Here is a 16770-nt window from a genome sequence, read left to right as displayed (position 1 = left end):
CAACAGAAGGCTGGCACTCTCAGGGGAGTCGAGCAAAAACAGCAAAGACTCCCCGCTGTCTCTCCTCTTTTCTCATTTTTGTCTGACTTTTCAGGGTATAGATTTTGTCAGTAGCCTGTGAGGGCGTTAAGTACTGCCATCTGATTGTCCCCAAACTGATCTACCTGCTGGCTCCCAGCCTCTGATCTCTGGACCTCTCACCTCCTTATCTGTTCACACTTGCTCCCTCATTCATTCATTTCAGCCATTTTCTTTGAATTCTTGGGCTCATTCCTGCTTTCTTTCTGGACTTGATGTAACTGGAAGAATGATTTGAATCCTGGAGCTGTGACTTTGAACATATTTCATGATTGTCATTCTTTTTTCTTTTTTTCTGAGTAATTCAGTAATTCAGCAGTAATTCCCCACCATGACCACTCTGAACCCTTTTGAAATCCTTCTGTTTTTTTTTTTTTTAAGTAATCATCCAACTATTTCCATTTGCTTCACTATAATTTCCATTTGTCTTATTAAAGTCATCTGGAAATGTTGTCAACTTTTAATGTGCATTTGACCTATGATTTTGGTATAACAATTACCCAAAATAACACTGTGTCAGGGGAAAAGTGAGGACCGTTCTTTCTTAAATCGCATGTGCAATGCTTTTCCTCTCATATAGTTGTATATTTCCTTAGGCAGTAAACATGCATTGCTTCTTTTGGAGTGGATTTAGCTGCTTTGCTGATAAAAGTGTGGACTAGAGGATCCCTGGGTGGCGCAGCGGTTTGGCGCCTGCCTTTGGCCCAGGGCGCGATCCTGGAGATCCGGGATGGAATCCCACGTCGGGCTCCCGGTGCATGGAGCCTGCTTCTCCCTCTGCCTGTGTCTCTGCCTCTCTCTCTCTCTCTCTCTCTCTCTCTCTGTGTGACTATCATAAATAAATAAAAATTAAAAAAAAGGAAAGTGTGGACTAGGAAACCAGGGTTCTACAGAGAAAAAAAAGGACCTAGTACTATATATATTAGACAGCATATAAAGACAACTGAGAAAAACAAAATAAAAAAGACACAATATAAGATGGTAACAGTTTAGAAAGGAGATTATATTTTTGGACTTAGAAATTTATAATGCGATTATTTGAAAACTTTTTACCAGTATTTCAAACTTAAATGAATAAGTTTCTAGAAAAAAAAAGTTACATCTGAATCAAGAAGAAACAGAAAATCTGAATAACATAATAAGAACATGTAGTCTATTGAAGATATAGTTTCTATTTTATACAAAAATTTTCAGAGAAGAAAAGAGAAATATTACCTATATCATTGTATGAAACAAAATCAACCTTGATTTATAAGGGTAGTATAACTCTGGCTTATAGGAAGAAAAGAAAAGAAAAAAAAAGAAAGAAAAAAGATATAAATGTGTGAGATGGGGATATATTAACTTAACTGTGCAAATCCTTCCACAATGTATATGTAACGAATCATCTTGTACACTTAAAATATATTACAATTTTATCAATTATGCCTCAATAAAACTGAAAAAAAAGTAATTATTTATTTATTTATTTATTTATTTATTTATTTATTTATTTAATTTAGAGAGAGCATGTAAGTGAGGGTGGTGGGTGGGCAGAGAGAGAGGGAGAGAGAATTCCAAGCAGGATCCACAGTCGGTGCAAGCCCTTGGGAGGGCTCCATCTCATACCCTGAAATCATGACCTGAATGGAAAGTAAGAGTCAGACACACAACTGACTGAGACACCCACGCACCCCAAAATACGCAGTAGATTTTTTGAAAAGACAATAAAAGATAATCTTGACTAACCAGAACATAAATGAAAAAATCCTAAATAAAATATTTTCAAATTGCAGGGCATTAAAAAATTATAATACATGATACTCAAGTAGCATATTTTCCCCAGAAATGAAAAGCTGGTTCAAGAGAAAAACCTCCTGGGATCCCTGGGTGGCACAGCGGTTTGGTGCCTGCCTTTGGCCCAGGGCGCGATCCTGGAGACCCGGGATCGAATCCCACATCGGCTCCCGGTGCATGGAGCCTGCTTCTCCCTCTGCCTGTGTCTCTGCCTCTCTCTCTCTCTCTCTCTCTGTGTGTGTGTGTGTGTGTGTGTGTGACTATCATAAATAAATAAAAATTTAAAAAAAAATTAAAACAAGAGAAAAACCTCTAATGTCATATACCATTTTGAGAAATCACACTGGCAGTGGCCAGGTGTTGAGAAGAGGAGAAGTGAGGAATTGTTTTTTAATGAATATAGAGTTTTACTTTTGCAAGATGGAAATATTCTGGAGATTGGTTGCATAACAACATAAATATACTTAACACCACTGAACGGTACACTTAGAAATGGTTAAAATAACTCTTATGTTATGACTTTTTTTACCACGATAAAAAGTTTTAGGACATTACAGAAGAACAAATCTAAATTATTAGTGACTATCTCCAAAAGGGAAGAAAACAATGCAGGGAAAAGAGATGATCAACCTCATGGGAGAAGGAGTAAGTTAAATCTTTAGATCGGGGGAGTAGGATGAGACTCACTGAAAAAGTGACATTTGAGTAAACATGGATGTAAATAAGGGGGAAGAGCACTCTAGTCAGAGGAAATGGCAAGGGCCAAGTCCAAAGGGAGAGGACTATCTGGCTCATCAGGTGACCAAGAAGACCTGAATGGTAGGAGATGAGGTCAGAGAAGCAAGGATGTCAGAAAATCACAATAGGTCCTACAGATGATGATGAGATAGAAGAGATGGGAACTCTTTGGAGAATTTTAAACAGAGAAGAGATGTGAAACCTCACATGGTTTTTCTGTACAACAAAGATTGTTCTGGCTGCCCTTAGGAAATGCTCTGAAATAGAAGATCACACACAGGAAGACCAAAGAGGAAGGAGGTTAATGTAAAAAGCTTAGAGGGAAAAAAGATGGTGCCTTAGACTAGAGTGACAGCAGTGAAGGTGGTAGAAAGTTATTTTGTAAATATTCGTATAAATGTGTAGAACTGTCATAATTTACTGACAAGCGAATTGTGGACTGTAAGAGAGAGGGTGCCAAAGGTTTTGGCCTAAGTAACTGATAGATGCAGGCAGAGCAAGTCTGGTTACGTAGGGGCGGCAAATATCAGGTGTTAACTTTGAAATATGATAGAAGTAGAGGTGAATAGGCAGTTAAATGTGCAAATTTAAACTTGAGAAGAGCTGAAAAAGCTAGATATTTATTAGAATCCATTGAAGAATATTAGTATATTTGAACTTTGAACAACATGGGTTTGAAGTGCATGAATCCATGTATACATGGATTTTTTTCAATAAATACAATATGGTACTGGAAATGTATTTTCTATCCCTTATGATTTTCTTATCATTTTTTTTCTCTAGCTAACTTTGTTGTAAGGATTCAGTATGTTATACACATAACATATAAATATGTGTTAATTGCCTGTTTATGTTATCTATAAGGCTTCTGGTCAACCGTAGGCTATTAGTAGTTAAGTTTGAGGGGGGGGGGGGTCAGAAGTTACATGTGGATTTTTGGTTGTTGGGGGCAAGGGGTTGGTGCCCTTAACACCTGTGTTGGTCAAGGATCAACTATATTTGAAGTCACAAGTGAGTGTAATTACATAAGAGAAGAAATTCAATAACTACTTTCTGGAACTCCAACATTTCAAAATAACGGAGATGAAAAAGCACCAGCCAGGTGAGTGAGAAAAGCTAGAGAGGAGTAGAAAGAAAAACAGGAGTCTGGTGTTCTGAAGTCGAAGGGCTTCTTGGAGAGGTCAACTGTTCTTGACATGTCTAGTTGGCCACATCAAATGAGAATTGAGAATTCTCCTGTGGTTTTAGCAACATGGAAGTCATAGGTGGTAATGGCTAGCTAACAAAAACTCGGAACAAGCATCACACTTAATGGTAAAACTTGGCAGGCAGTTTCACTGAACTTCTAGGGCGTGGCAAACATGCCCTCTTTCATCAGTTTTATTCAGAATTGTACTAGAGGTTCTAAAAAACAAAATAAGACAAAATACATAAGAGAGCTGGAAAAAAAGAAATAAAACTGATATTTGCCATTTATTTGATGTGCAGGTATAAAATCCGAGATAATCTACAGATGAATAAAGTAAGAAAAGATTTAAAATTTAGTTAGATTCAAGATTAGCATTACAAAACTCCTACTATTCCTATGACCATCTATGTGCTGATATTTAAGAAAGGAAAAAGAAGGAATTGAAGGAGGAAAGGGAGGAGATGTAAGGAAACAGAGCAGGAGAGAGGAAAGGAAAAAAGAAGAGTAACTTGATGTGTAGTGTTTGCTAATTTCCATGATATAACTACTCACACCATGGCTGATTTCCTTTTTTCTTTTATTTTCCTTTTTTTTTTCTTTTTTAAAGATTTCTGTATTTCTTTAGAGAGAGAGAGAGAGAGCAGAGGAGGGGCAGAGGGGAAGACTTTTAAGCAAACTCCCTGCTGACTGAGGAGCCCGATGTGGAGCTCGATCCCAGGACCCTGAGCTGAAACCAAGAGTCTACTGCTTATCCAATTGAAGCACCAAGGCACCCCCTCAACCATGGCGGATTTCAGGCTTCTGGTGTGGTGTCATTGAGGCAGGACTAAGAAGAGATACACACAATTGCCCTTGCAAGGTGATGTCAGCTCTAGCATGTCACTAAAAATCATTTAGAAAATTAAATAGGAAAAAAAATTACATTCATAGAAGCTACCAAACCTCTAAGATCTACAAGAAATATAACAAAATGTGCAACAGCATGCAGAGATTACATTTTAAGTGTTTTCAAGAAGAAAAAAAAAAAAGCCCTGAATACTTCAGAAAATATGTTTTATCAGTGGCTGAGTAGAATAAATATTGTTGATGTCAGTTTGCCTCAAATAATCTGTAATGTCAGTATAATTTAAGTCAAATCCCAACAAGGAATCTTAAAATTTATTTGAAAGAAGAAGGGATCAAAAATAGCTGAGCCAGAGACATCTGGGTGGCTCAGTTGCTTAAGCCTTTTGATTTCAGTTCAGGTCATGATCTCAGGGGTGTGAGATCGAACCCTACATCAGGCTGTGCTGTGGGTGGATCCTGCTTAAGATTCTCCCCTTTTCCCTCTGCCCCTCCCCCATCACCTCTTCTCTATCTCTTAAAAAAAAATAGCTGAGCCAACTTCAAAGATTAAAATGGAGGGATTTGCACTTCTAAAAAACAAGTCAGTAATATAGTTGATACTGGTGTCAGGATGAACAAATACAACCAGGTAACTGCATAAAGAGCCCATAAATGGACATAAGTAATTTTAGAAACTTGTATAACAGATGTGGTATTACACATTAGTGTGGAAGGGGTGGGCTCTCAATAAGTGGTTCAGTGACTACTGAATTTGTATTTGAAAAAATAAAATTCAGATTCTCTATAAGACAAAAAAAAAAATCATAAAGAGTAAATAGAGGGGTGCCTGGGTGGCTCGTTGGTTAGATGTCTGACTTTGGGCCAGGTCATGATCCCAGGGTCATGATCCCAGCAGGAAGTCTGCTTCTTGCTCTCCTCCTCACTCATGCTCTCTCTCGCTGTCTCTCAAATAAATAAATAAAATCTTTAAAAAAAAGTAAATATAAAAAATTGCAAAATGTAACTGTGTTAATAGCCCATATTCATAAGGAGCTCTTAAAACTAATCAATATATTAAACCAAATAGATTCATGAAAAGCAATAACTAAAGTTAGAAAAATGAGCTACCAATTTTCTTTCTTTTTTTTTTTTTTTTTTAAACTTTTATTTATTTATGATAGGCACACAGTGAGAGAGAGAGAGGCAGAGACACAGGCAGAGGGAGAAGCAGGCTCCATGCACCGGGAGCCCGATGTGGGATTCGATCCCAGATATCCAGGATCACGCCCTGGGCCAAAGGCAGGCGCCAAACCGCTGCGACACCCAGGGATCCCGAGCTACCAATTTTCATTTAAAAAACCAAAAAATACATTTTAAAATATTCAAATATACTAAGAATTTAAAAACTAATTTTAAATTAATAAAATGCTATGTGTCTCTATCAAAATGAAAGCAAGTGGGATCCCTGGGTGGCGCAGCGGTTTGGCGCCTGCCTTTGGCCCAGGGCGCGATCCTGGAGACCCGGGATCGAATCCCACGTCGGGCTCCCGGTGCGTGGAGCCTTCTTCTCCCTCTGCCTATGCCTCTGCCTCTCTCTCTCTCTCTGTGACTATCATAAATAAATAAAAATTAAAAAATATATTAAAAAAACAAAATGAAAGCAAGTGAAAATATTGATTAAAAAAAAAAAAAACAAAAACTTATCACCTGTGCAAGTGCTCTTTTGTCCATACTCTAAGGGAAATGAGAACTCTCAAATATATGGTCCAAACTCACTGAAAGTATAAATTGGTAGAGTCTTTTTAGATTTGGATATATTTACGGAAATTTTAAATATGCCTCCTTTGACCCAAGACTTCAAGGAATGTATCTTAAAGCAAGCAGAAAATGTGTGCAAAGAACTGCATATAACCATTTATGTGAGGATATGGAAAGTGTCTGATATGTTGTTAACAGAAAAAAAAAATCAATCTACAAAAGTTACATTCAAATGATTTTTTTGTAAAACAAACAAAAAATAATATAAATATACTAAAATGCCTTCAAAATTATCTGAAAGTAATGCAGAAGTAACTATTTGGGGTGCTGGAGTAATGGAGTTCTCTGTTTCCTTATTTATATATATTATTTGTGCTCTCTTAATTGTGAAGTAGATATTACTTATATACTAAAAGAAATCACTTTATAAAAAATTTAAGCACAGCTGACTTGCACTTTCTCTTCTAGAAAAACATATGATTAATACATGCATTATTTTTAATTTATTCTTTTATTTTGGTGCCTTGCCCTAGAATGGGCCTATGTATAAGACTTTTAAACTTGCGGAAAAAGTGGGTAGTATATACTATGATGTACTCAAAATCATCCATTTCCTTTGCCAACCCATGCAACTTGCTCATGGAGTTGTGCATGTGTTTCCAGTGGATGAAGCCCTTTGCATGCTCCAGAATCCAACAGATCCCCATGACTCAACCTACCTACACATTTAAATTTTCACACACACACACACACATATACACACATGCACACACGCACACATTTATTATTCATTTTTTCCTGAATCATGCTTTGTATTAAACTTGATTGTTTACATGCCTTATCTTCTCTTTCTGGTAGACTGTAAAACCAGAGAGAATAAGATGAATGTATCATTTCCTTGGCATCTCTAAGAAACAATTAACAAAATATCCTGCATATATATAGGTGGAAAAGACTTGCTTGTTGACTAAATATCATGAGGACTGTATAAGCTTAACGTGGGCTAATTTGTAGCACATTTTTATAACTTGAAAAATAATTTTTGAAGAAGTAAAAGGCATTTCTATTTTAGTTATAGGTAAACTATGTATAACCAGTTGCATGAATTAATGATATTGATTTGATTATAATTGTATTCAAGAGGATTGTGTTATATTGATGGATAATAGATCTACTATGATTTATAAGGGGGAAATAAAGGTTATAAGAAGGACATTACCTTCATATTTTTGTCTTCATCGTGAAAGCCAAAATGCTCTTCTACAAAACATACTTTGAGGCTTCTGTTAAATAAAGGCAGACTGAGAATGGATTAAACAAAGATTGATTCCAAAGCACCATTTTCTTAGTTCTAATGAAGTATCTTATTTGGTGGATAAAAATAGACTGATGTATCAAATAAGTTGGTAATAATACCTACCAGTTACTTAGCTGCTGTGCTAAGTGCTTTGTGTTCTCTTTCTCTAAGCCCATTAAGAACCTCATATAGTTCAAAAAGGGTGTTGCCTGTGTTCTTCTCTAGGATTTTGATGGAATCTTGTCTCACATTTAGATCTTTCATCCATTTTGAGTTTATCTTTGTGTATGGTGAAAGAGAGTGGTCTAGTTTCATTCTTCTGCATGTGGATGTCCAATTTTCCCAGCACCATTTATTGAAGAGACTGTCTTTCTTCCAATGGATAGTCTTTCCTCCTTTATCGAATATTAGTTGCCCACAAAGTTTAGGGTCCACTTCTGGATTCTCTATTCTGTTCCACTGATCTATGTGTCTGTTTTTGTGCCAGTACCACACTGTCTTGATGACCACAGCTTTGTAGTACAACCTGAAATCTGGCATTGTGATGCCCCCAGATATGGTTTTCTTTTTTAAAATTCCCCTGGCTATTCGGGGTCTTTTCTGATTCCACACAAATCTTAAAATAATTTGTTCTAACTCTCTGAAGAAAGTCCATGGTATTTTGATAGGGATTGCATTAAACGTGTATATTGCCCTGGGTAACATTGACATTTTCACAATATTAATTCTGCCAATCCATGAGCATGGAATATTTTTCCATCTCTTTGTGTCTTCCTCAATTTCTTTCAGAAGTGTTCTATAGTTTTGAGGGTATAGATCCTTTACATCTTTGGTTAGGTTTATTCCTAGGTATCTTATGCTTTTGGGTGCAATTGTAAATGGGATTGACTCCTTAATTTCTCTTTCTTCAGTCTCATTGTTAGTGTATAGAAATGCCACTGACTTCTGGGCATTGATTTTGTATCCTGCCACGCCACCGAATTGCTGTATGAGTTCTAGCAATCTTGGGGTGGAGACTTTTGGGTTTTCTATGTAGAGTATCATGTCATCGGCGAAGAGGGAGAGTTTGACTTCTTCTTTGCCAATTTGAATGCCTTTAATGTCTTTTTGTTGTCTGATTGCTGAGGCTAGGACTTCCAGTACTATGTTGAACAGCAGTGGTGAGAGTGGACATCCCTGTCTCGGCCATAGTAACTTCTTGCAAGATACATCCACGAAGGCAAAAGAAACAAAAGCAAAAATGAACTATTGGGACTTCATCAAGATAAGAAGCTTTTGCACAGCAAAGGATACAGTCAACAAAACTCAAAGACAACCTACAGAATGGGAGAAGATATTTGCAAATGACATATCAGATAAAGGGCTAGTTTCCAAGATCTATAAAGAACTTATTAAACTCAACACCAAAGAAACAAACAATCCAATCATGAAATGGGCAAAAGACATGAACAGAAATCTCACAGAGGAAGATATAGACATGGCCAACATGCATATGAGAAAATGCTCTGCATCACTTGCCATCAGGGAAATACAAATCAAAACCACAATGAGATACCACCTCACACCAGTGAGAATGGGGAAAATTAACAAGGCAGGAAACAACAAATGTTGGAGAGGATGCGGAGAAAAGGGAACCCTCTTACACTGTTGGTGGGAATGTGAACTGGTGCAGCCACTCTGGAAAACTGTGTGGAGGTTCCTCAAAGAGTTAAAAATAGACCTGCCCTACGACCCAGCAATTGCACTGTTGGGGATTTACCCCAAAGATACAGATGCAATGAAACGCCGGGACACCTGCACCCCGATGTTTATAGCAGCAATGGCCACGATAGCCAAACTGTGGAAGGAGCCTCGGTGTCCATCAAAAGATGAGTGGATAAAGAAGATGTGGTTTATGTATACAATGGAATATTACTCAGCTATTAGAAATGACAAATACCCACCATTTGCTTCAACGTGGATGGAACTGGAGGGTATTATGCTGAGTGAAGTAAGTCAGTCGGAGAAGGACAAACATTATATGTTCTCATTCATTTGGGGAATATAGATAATAGTGAAAGGGAATATAAGGGAAGGGAGAAGAAATGTGTGGGAAATATCAGAAAGGGAGACAGAACGTAAAGACTGCTAACTCTGGGAAACGAACTAGGGGTGGTAGAAGGGGAGGAGGGCGGGGGGTGGGAGTGAATGGGTGACGGGGACTGGGGGTTATTCTGTATGTTAGTAAATTGAACACCAATAAAAAATAAATTAAAAAAAAAAAAGAACCTCATATAGTAAGTGGGGCTGCACACAGTTCAACTTGGTTCTATTCACTCTAAAACCAATATTTCTCCTAAATAATAAATCCATGTCTTTACATGGCAAATTAAAAACCAGTTAATAGAAGGATACCTGGGTAGTTTACTCGGTTAAGCATCTGACTACATAGTTCAGGTCATGATCTCAGGGTCCTAGGACAGAGCCCCGCACAGTTGGTCCCCGCTCAGTGGGAGCCTGTTTCTCCCTTCCCCTCTGCCCCTCCTTCTGCTCATGCTCTCTTTCTCTCTCATATAAATAAATAAAATCTTTAAAAATAAATAAATTAAATCAAAAAATAAAAAAACTAGATAAAAGCAGCTAATAGTGATTGCAGCAATGTTGTCAAAATTTCTAGTTATACGTCTTGGCATTTTCATGGGTCATAACACATCTGCAGTAGCATTATAATCAAATGGTAATCTCTGCTGCATTTACCATAAATAAAATGATACGTTAAGAGGCTTCAGGAAGACTGTTCTATTAAAATACCTTTATTAATATGTTGGGGGGGGGAGAAGCTCCATTTAGCTGATGTACTTTTTAATAATTATCATGGCATTTCTTCTTGTGTCTAAAAATAGTACTACAACAATCATTTTAACAGTGTGCATTGCTCTAGTTTTTATAGTTTATTTGAATGAAAATAAAATAGCAAAAACAAGTAAACATTCTCTTAAAATACTTTCAAGGAAAGTTTGATGTATTATCATTCACCTAGACTTTATAGAGGTAGTCACTGGATTGATTATATTGAAATATCTCTTTGTTTAGCACTTGCTTTTTATGTAGGCACACAGAGCGCTGAGAGAGCTGTAGGAAAACAATGCCGCATATCATTGCTATTTCAGTCTTGTCTGCTCCTAGGCGTGATCAGCAAACTTCTCATATGTAAATAATTACACACTTCATGGAGTAGTTCCAAACTCACATTGCATATTTCAGATACTGAATAGAAGAGCTACTTCTTTGTCTGCTGTTTTCTTTAGTACTTCAGACTTACTTGTGAGCTTCACAAGGAAAGGATTGTTCTGCAAAGTTGCAGATCCGGTACATTGTTTTGATTATATATACAAAAGAAATATGGTGAAAAAACTTGTAAGCAAATGAGGAGGCTTAATAAACCATCATATGGGTTATCTTCTGCTTGCTTTTATTCCAGTGATTTGTAATTTGAGTAATAGCTGCCAACCAGAGTTGTGCATCTTTTCTGATAAACTCAGAGACAAAATGTTACATGGGAAGAGTGTAGATTTGGGAACTGGACCAGTCTAGAGACCATGCAACATCACACATGTGAAATGCTATCTAGGATTGCATTGTTGGTGACCCTAACAAAACTACTTATAGGTTCTTTATTCTTTGATACAGAAACAGGAATTGTTGGACACAATCTGCAAAGCTACTAAGATTTGTGGATCTTTTGTCTGGAATCTAATACATTTGATGGCATGCTTTATTGAGGGTAAAAACATTAATTTTTAGCTAACTATCTTCAGTGAGGATCTTTTCTTAAATTGTGTTTTCACATCTTTTTTTTTTTTTTAATTTTTTATTTATTTTTTTTTTACCACAGGCTAGGATATCTTTTCTCTCTCATTATGGTTACACAATAAGCACAAGTGTGATTTCACTTTGCTTATCAGGCTGTGATGTGTCATGTTATCTTATGTTGCCCTCAAATTAAATGATGAACCTGTAGTAGTTGATGGATAAACACCTCAAGGACTTTAATTCTATAGATTACAAAGCTGCAAGAATTACACAGAAGAACTGAAGCACCTTCTAAAATGTGTTTCTAAATTTCTTCATATATCTTCAATGTGAATTATCAGAAACAATGAACAGATCTGCTTCTTCCCTTTGGGGATTTGAGAGAGGTTTGGGGCAGTTAATGAGATGCTTGAGATATCTAGGTTTATGTAGCAGTAAGTACACACTAGATTCTAGAGAGAGTTGTGATGTCAAATGATTTTTTTTTTCAAGTGCAGTGTATATAATAAAGAAAATGGAGTACTGTTTTCTGAGCTTTTTTCCTACAACACAAGATTTTCACAACATAATTCTCCTTGGCCTCAAGCCCTACATCCAATCATGTTGTGCTCAAGGACCTTGTCAGCAGTGGGTATCAAGAAATATAGTAATTATCACCATCTTGCTAACTGGAAGATGTGATGATAATTATTTTAGAAGTCATAGGAAAAACTTATTTTGTTATATGGATAATGAGATTATACAAATGTTTTAGTATTTTATTCCATCCATGCTTTAAAAAAATTAAGTCAAGTTTACCATCAAATTCCAGATTTTTCTATGTTCATAGTTTTGTTTATGACATCAATTTTGTGAACCAAGTAAATTCAATACAATCTATTGTGGTGCTTGCTGAAGTTGTAGTTTTTCCCAAGAATTACATCATTTATTTTAATTGGGAGGAATTTCTGACTTTTTTTGTGGGGCTTAATGTGTTTATGTTGGGAAAGGAAGTCCCAGGTGTGTAGTCTTTTGGCCTCCACTCTGCCACATAAGAATGGGGCTGGGGGCTGGAATAGTTTCTTACCAAGAGAAAAAGAGCCCACACAGCCTGCAACAGGTTTATCTCCTTGTGTGGGGATATATTTTCCTGTTTCAGGATCAATGAGTATTCCTTTGCTCTGTATCAGTGGCCCTCAGGCACATCCACAGCTTTCAGAAATGTAGACTCCAGACAGGAGGCCCCAGAGTCCTTCTATCGCAGTAAGAGGGGTATGAATAGATCAGTTGCTCTGTGCCAGCTGCCAGGGCCACCCACTAGCCATGAGGGACCTACACACATTATGGAGCTGACCTTGCTTTGTCTCTTTTCTATATGAGTAGAAGTATTGTCCCATTCTGTGCTGACAATGTTGTGTCTTCTTTGGCCAGTATAATACCAAGATGCAGTGGCTTCTTTTCTTGGTGGCTGGTGTTGTCATGATCTTTGCTATTCTCCCTTTCTCTCCTGTCATTTGTTACTGGTACAGGGTGTACAGCTCAACATGTGGAGAAGTTCATCCTTCTTGGACCTTTATATTCTTCTTCTTCTAATTTTTTTTTTTTTTTTTTTTTAGGGTTTTACTTATTTATTCATGAGAGACACAGAGAGAGGTAGAGATATAGGCAGAGAGAGAAGCAGGCTCTCAGGACCCCAGGATCACTCAACCACTGAGCAACCACTGTCCAGGTACCCCTGGACCTTTGTGTTCTTTTTTTTTTTCTTAAAGATTTTATTTATTTATTCACGATAGACACACACACACACAGAGAGGCAGAGACACAGGCAGAGGGAGAAGCAGACTTCATGCCCGCAGCCTGACGCGGGACTCGATTCCGGGACTCCAGGATCGCGCCCTGGGCCAAAATCAGGCACCAAACCGCTGAGCCACCCAGGGATCCCTAAGGGCCTTTGTATTCTTAATCTGGATGCCAAAACACATTCTGGATGTTCTGGATTACTCTGATATGTAATCTATGTGCATTATGACAAAATCTAGTATATACTTTCATCTTCATTGACCAAAAATAATGAAAAAAAAGTGAAACACCATCACCTTTATTTGAGTACTTCTTCATTGTTTTGGGTTTTTTTTTTTTGTTTTTTTTTTTTGTTCTGTTTTGTTTTTTGTTTTTTGGTTTTAGGTTTTTGGTTTTTGTTTTGTTTGTTTGGTTGGGTTTTTTGTTGTTGTTGTTTTGTTTTGTTTGCTTTTTTGGGTGATAGTAGAGAGGATACTTGATGGTAAAATCTTGCTGGGCACATTTTCTAAGAAGAAAGAACATTGCTATTCGGTTCCCCAATCACACGTGTGGTGGTATCTTCCTTCTAATTTAGACATCACTGGCAACAATCAACTTGTCAGATTTATATAGTAGATGAAAATGGAAAAGATAAAAATCAAGTCCAAGGCTGCTTTTATTTTTGAAGTTTAAATGGTAACTATTATCATTTCATATAGCCCATTATGTATGAAATATGTCTAAGGCCATAAGTTTCCCTCATGAGTTTTCATGAGCTTTTTTTTCCCACCTTATTATATTTTATTTTAATCAATAAAGAAATTACCATCCACTAATGCTCTGAAAGACAAGTTCTGTAGAATTTTGTGTTGTTATTATTTCAAAACAAATAATATATGCATGATTCAACACCAGGACTCAGGATTAGATGCAAGTGAAATTAAAAGTCATTACTATGCAATTCAAATATAAAAAAAAAACAAATATATAACAGTTTGATTGTACTTTAAATTCTATAACAAAATTATATAAATAAATCCAAAACGTAAACTCCTTTTCAAAAACGTTTAGTAAAATAAAAAAAAAAAAATTCTAGCTAATTACCAGGACTAATTTTTTTTAAGATTTTATTTATTTATTCATGCGAAACATAGAGAGAGAGAGAGAAAGAGAGAGAGAGGCAGAGACACAGGCAAAGGGAGAAGAGGCTCCATACAGGGAGCCTGCCGTGGGACTCCTTCTGGGGTCTCCAGGATCAGGCCCTGGACCCAAGGCGGCGCTAAACCACTGAGCTACCTGCGCTGCCCCAGGACTAAATTTTAAGAACAAGAACATGTGGCATAAACAATTCTAGGTTATCTCACACTGAAGGACTCATTTACCAATAATGAATTTATTCATTCATCTAAAACAGTTTCTCCATTTCAACACTATTCACTTTTTAGTCCAGATCACTCTTTGTTGTGAGGCCTGTCCTGTGCATTGTAGGATGTTTGGTAGCGTCCCTAACCCCTAACTTCCCATCAATTGTGACCGGCAAAAGATGTCTCCAGACAATATCCACTCTTGACAAAGTTAGTTCTGGTAGAAAACCACTGATACAAAACCTCCTTGAAGGTCTCCATGGATTAGACACTATGCTGGATTCTAAGGATGCAGAGATGCAGCTCTTAAAAACTCACATCTAGAAGTGGAGATGCATAAATATCAGTGTAAATAATAACAGAGGTATACTAAAAGTACTTTAGTACTTTTACTCAATTTACTTCATTTGAAAATCTCATTCAAGAGAAAACCCTGTCTCACCGTATTCTTTATGCAAGGCTTTATGCTTGAAAGACCCAGTTCCATACATTGTGTGAGAGCAGAATCCAACTCAAAACTTTCCAGTCATGGGGTGCCTTGCTGGCTCAGTTGATAGAGCATGTGACTCTTGATCTGAAGGTTATGAGTTCTGGCCCCTCATTGGATATAGGTATTACTTTTTAAAAATAAAAACAAAAACAAACAAAAAAACTTTGTAATTACAGTTCAATGTGATCCTTCCAGTTTATTGACTCATCAGTAAATCTTACCTCTCTGCAAGCTCCCCAGAATTGCTAGGTATCTGTCAGGTCCATTGAGCTAAGGATATGAAGCTTAGTTTGAAGCTCTCAGTGAGTTCTACAAGTACACATAAATCATGAAGCTAGGAGTGCCTCAGTGGATCAGCTGGTTAATCCTCTGACTCAATTTCAGCTCACATCACAATCTCAGAGTCAAGAGATCAAGCCTCACATCAGGCTCCAGGCTTAATGAAGAATCCACTTGAGATTCTCTCTCTCCCTCTCTCACGCTGTCCTTCCCCCCACTCGCACATACACACACTATCTCTAAAATAAATATTTTTAGAAATTAAAAAATAAATAAAATCATGAAGCTACTTCTAAACTGCATACATTTCCTTGTAACATATCTCATAATGATTCCAATTCCTATCCTAAGAAATAGCTTTCTAAATGAAAAGATGCCAATATGTTTTTTTAACATTTTATTTTATAATAATATATTTCTGGAAGTGAAAATTCTAAGCATTTTGCCCATATCTTCCTATTGGCTTAATAAAGAAAAGAAAAATATGTATTTAGAATAGAGTTAGGACAGATTGTTACTTTAATCTGTCATTGCCACAGTTAAAATCAGAGGAAAACAAATACCATATGATTTCACTAATATGTGGAATTTAGAGTCAACAAAAAAAAAAAATGAGCAAAGGAAGAAGAGAAAGAAATCAAGGAACAGATTCTCAGCTACAGAGAACAAACTGATGGTTACCAGAAGGGAGGGGAGGGGTGATATTAGGCAAAAGGGATCAATGAGTACACTTGTGATGAGCACCAGGTGATGTATAGAATTGTTGAATCACTATACTGTACTATTTCCTTGTGGACCAGTTTTCCAGAGATAGTTTCCAGAATGAAGAATTTTTAACATGGCTTATTTATAAGGACAACTATATATTTCCAAAAGGCAGCTAGCTTTTTTTAGGCTTTACTTCAGGGGTTTCACATTATATGTTAGGCACTACTGATTTAATGCTATTTTTTTATTGATATTTTATCTCTCATTGAAAGAGACTGTCTTACGCTACTGTTCAATGTTGAGTAAAGTCTCTATCCAAAGCAATGAGACATGAAAACAATTGGAAAGGGAATGACAAAACTATCATTTCATTAAAAACAATGTGATACTTAAGGACCTCAACAGTGTTTACCCTAACCTCTGTAAGGTTAGGCTGCCATATTTTTATATTACTTATTGAGTGAATCACAAGTCAGAGGAGAAGCAGTAGAAGCTTTTTTGTGATTAGAATGTTGGAAGCTTATTTACTGATTTCTGATTCTTGCCAAACTGTTTAACCAATTCTTCATCTACAATCCCTTCTGCAATGACTCCAATTATTCTTAGCCCCTTTCTTATAAAGCAACTTTTGATATCTCAAAATTAGGTAATGATAGTTTCACCATATTAATTTAAAATGTTATTCCCATATTTATCAAATAAATGTTTAACTTATCAA

Source organism: Canis lupus, chromosome 16 (genome assembly GCF_003254725.2).
Source record: "Canis lupus dingo isolate Sandy chromosome 16, ASM325472v2, whole genome shotgun sequence".
In the NCBI taxonomy this organism is placed as follows: Eukaryota; Metazoa; Chordata; class Mammalia; order Carnivora; family Canidae; genus Canis; species Canis lupus.
The sequence above is the reverse complement of the archived record's forward strand: the minus strand, read 5'-3'. Positions refer to the sequence as shown.